Source organism: Austrofundulus limnaeus, unplaced genomic scaffold (genome assembly GCF_001266775.1).
Source record: "Austrofundulus limnaeus strain Quisiro unplaced genomic scaffold, Austrofundulus_limnaeus-1.0 Scaffold446, whole genome shotgun sequence".
In the NCBI taxonomy this organism is placed as follows: Eukaryota; Metazoa; Chordata; class Actinopteri; order Cyprinodontiformes; family Rivulidae; genus Austrofundulus; species Austrofundulus limnaeus.
In genome coordinates this window covers 222,990-227,203 of record NW_013952848.1, presented here as the reverse complement: position 1 = coordinate 227,203, position 4,214 = coordinate 222,990, and the positions used below count along the sequence as shown (strand labels likewise).

The window sequence follows — 4,214 nt, the reverse complement described above, 5'->3', positions numbered from 1 at the left end:
GTGGATAGGTCCTCGGTGCGAGGCTGCTAGCGAGCTATATCCACCCTGAAGGTTAATCTTGGACAATATCTGATGATCGACACTTTTAAAAGAAACCAGAGAGCGTTGACAGAGAGGAGAAGGTAGAAATGACTCAGTCTGCAACTGAAAATATGGATGGAGGACAACAGAGCTGCTTCACGGAAGAAGAACCTCAGCTTAGCCTGTTAGCTTTTGCGCTAGCGCGGATGACATACTGCCTTATATGTATAAGCTTGGCGCTAGCGCGACAAACAAGCTAAAATGAGGTCCTCCATCCATATTTTCAGTTACAAGCTGAGTCGTTTCTACCTTCTCCTCTCTGTCAACGCTCTCTGGTTTCATTTAAAAGAGTCGATCATCAGATATTGTCCAAGATTAACCTTCAGGTGGATATAGCTCGCTAGCAGCCTCGCATCGAGGACCTATCCACGTCATCATTTATCCGGAATGCTTTGTGTGTAAATAATAAAATGGCTTTGTCTGTGTTAAAATATATATTTTAAAATTTACAAAACTTAACAGCCTACAGTATTTTTACAGTCTTTATTTTACAGTTAAATTATCTGTTTATCAAATAAAGTCTAATGTTACAACTAATCAGCGATCCCTTCAAAGTGTTGACATCCTCTTCCTAAATACWATCTAAAATCCTGCTGATTTTAAAGCAGCATACTGTATGCCTATTTTAATACATTAAAACATTTTTTGAAGCTTTCAGGGCCTCATAAAATGCTGTGGTGGACTACATTTGGCCTGGGAGCCTCCAGTTTGGCACATGGTGTAAAGGCTTATTGACAAGTATTTGCATGAAAATGCTATGAAACGTTTAAGACTGAATGTGTTTTAAGACATCAGCAATCCAATTAATGATGGTCCTGCTCAGAATAGGTGATCTATGACAATGAACCATGTTATGAAGGCTTTTGTTGAATTGTTTCTCAGTGTGACATTTTCAATTTGAATTGTAATTTCAAAATAATTAATAGCCATTACAAGAAAGCAAACTTCAAGATAAAAAAATAAATGTATTAGCCTCTTATCTTGAGAACAGAAGCTTTGAAACGTCAACATAACAAAACAGGCTTGGGTTTWAAAAAAAGAAAAAGACAGGAGCTTTGGTTTTTGTACACATGTAAAAATAAAATACTGTATATTGCCATAAAATATGCATTTATAGCTCAGAATAAAAAATATTTGAACACTTTCATGTGTATTGTTTGATGTGTATAGGGATGTTAATCTATTCCAACACTTTCAGTCAAAGATGAAAAAGAGAATTATAAGCAAGTTATGYTAGCTCAGTTTCAATAAACAACCTAATAACATGTGTTATGACTGATGTGTTTTTAAAACAGTCAAAAAGAGGGAAATTTATTTGCAAACACACTTCTGTTTTTTCCTCTTCCAGTTTCCGAGGCATGAATCACAACTCATCACATGACTGAAGGGAACAGCAGCCTTTCTGAARCTGTCATTTCTACTCATTTTTAACTTGATTTGTGAAATTTCTTTTCTTTCTGTGCTTCACTTTTTAAACAGTTGATGTTTGGGTCATGCTGTCATGCCTTTCACTATTTCTCAGCCGTTTTCACTACCACGCTGAGCTTTTCATGTGCTAACCGTTTGCAAATTGAAATGAAAGCTCCTTTTAAAAAAAAGATTCTTTCTTTTTTTCCCCCCCTAAAACCCGTTTGAAAGCCAAGGCTTTGACACATTTTCTACCATAAAATATAAACAATTGCTCAGTATATGCCAGCTCAGCTTCAGTAACCTAATAACATCCCAAGCTTTCATAAAAGCTTTGATTACATCACATTTATTATTTATGTAATGCACACAACAGTTTTTCCAAGTCTAAGTTGCATGAAATTTTATGTTATGGTGTTTTTTATGAATATTATTACACCAATAAAATAATCTCTGGTATGTCATAAATTTTTTAAGGGGTTAAAATCTGGACTTGTTGTTGGCCAATCCAAATCCTCMTTTTACTGTCCCTGTCCTGCCTTTAATTGACTTCAACTGTTTCCACCTGTGACTTGTTAGCTTTGTTTACCATAGATGGTCTCTCTCTTTGTCAGTCTGATTGCTTTTCTCTCCAGCTGGCCTGGCCTGTATAGATTTGGATTTATAAAGATTTTTTTGTTGAATAAACTACCTTTTTTGTTGCTTCGATTCTCCAACAGCTTCAGATTTAAGAAGCCACCAGGTACTTTGGTTTGGATTAAATAACTTGTCTGTTGAAACATATTAATCGCTGAACATTTCTAAAAGAAGAGGTTTTTTTTTGTGTGTGACCTTTTGAGCTTGTGTAACTGTAACAAACCTTAAAAAGAAGCAGGAGCAGAAGTGCTRTTTTACAGAACAAAAGGTCATAATGTGCGAGGTTTCTGTTTAAACTGTCACAGAATGAAGTCCATACAAGTGATGAGGCCATGTCTGCCACCAATAGAAAGCCTGAGGAAAACTCTTTTTTATGACTATTATCGCACTTCACTACAGTGRCATTTTTTCTCACCAGCTAACAAGAAAATATCACACATCCACATGATTTGACCAAAGTAATGCCAACATTTCTCCTTTTTTCCCTCCTGAAAACCTTTATTTACTTCAACTAAAAGTCTATTAAAAAACGCACATGCCTCAGCTTTATTTATTACGCTATGATCGTGACAGGAAACCTTTTAAACAATAAAATAAAACATAGGATTTCTGTCACATGGCCCATTACTAATCAACATTTAATAAATGTAACCACAAATGATTGYCCACCTTGTACAGCTGCAGAAAAAAAAACATTAATATGTCTTTGTCTTTCATCCATTTATAAAGGTACAATAAAATATTCAACAAAAAGAAAATACAGATGAATGATCATATTCTGGGACTCTGCTTAGAAGGCTTCACACCAAACAAAAAACCTAAAGTCTAAAAATATACATTATTGAGTTGAAAAGCTGTAAGTAGATTTTTGGTTCATTGTCATGAATGATGAGTAAATGTGTTTTTGGGTGACATTTATAAAAGGCCGAATCAACTAAAATAGGCTGTTCCTGTTAAATCTATTATACTCAAAGCTTGGTCTAATGGGACAGATATAAAATAGTTACCATTATTAAACACAGATCTTTTAAAAAGCAGGTGGATGAAAACAAATTTGAACAAAACTGTCCATGAAAGGATGCATACGAACACCTGTTTTCAGTCTGGTTTCCTACACAACAGACAGTTTAATGTTCCGTTCCTTTCCACACGTTTTTAGTTGATTTTAAAGCAATTTTTTTTGCTGCCATCTTGATGTGGATTGACTCCATCCAATAACTATTTTCTAAAAGGTCCATTAAAATCCATCAAGGTGCTTATAAGTTTTTTTTCTAACAGACAGTTAAACAATATCACCTTTACACCTTTGGAGGTGAGTGACAACAAAGCAACATTATCCAAACTCTGATTTTTATCTTTTAGAAAATAAACAGGGAATAAAATCTGGTAACACTTTTTACCAAACARTTTTTTAACTGTTATCCAGACCCAGAAAACACACATGCAAAACTTTTCGTACTAGAGCCACATGATATATCATTTGAGCATCGTCATCACGATGTATGTGTACATTAGTCACACTGCAGGTCCTGCGATGTAGGAGGCAAATTAAATCAACATGTTATTTATCTAAACCACTTAACTATAAGTCATTGCACTAAAAGGCTGCATGTTACAGCTTTTATTTTGACWGGTTMCTTCCACCGAAGGAAGTGGGTGGCTTCGTGTCCAAAAAACTAAAATTTTCATTTTGTTGTGAAACTTCTGGGAMAAAAATGGCAATGTYTTTTCAGAGAARTGTTGTCTGTGAATTCTGGAGCTATGGAGGAAGATGATGAGGATCTTGACGAAAACGAGCAACAAATTTGCAGAGAACTGGAGCATGAAGCACGGTTAGCATGAATGCTAATATTAAAGAATGACGGAAACACAAACTAAGATAGAGAGAACACAGATACAGAGGCAACACCATAAGTTTGCACATAACAGAAGGAAACATGCAGGATGATAAAAGAAAAAAGGTGCAGATACTATAAGACAGTGGTGGGCACCAGTCTGCTAAAGTGCAAATCCGCTAATTGCGGACCTAAATATTTCATTTGCGCTTTAGCAGTCTTACTCATTTTTATAATTCATAAGCGCATTTGCGC

General features: G+C 35.3%; 1 protein-coding gene across 1 annotated transcript in view; it reads right to left on the bottom strand.

Annotated features, from left to right (window-relative positions):
* si:dkey-12j5.1 (probable assembly chaperone of rpl4) overlaps positions 1-4,214 on the bottom strand; it is a gene marked incomplete in the record, with an annotated part of 51,710 nt that overhangs the window by 40,086 nt on the left and 7,410 nt on the right.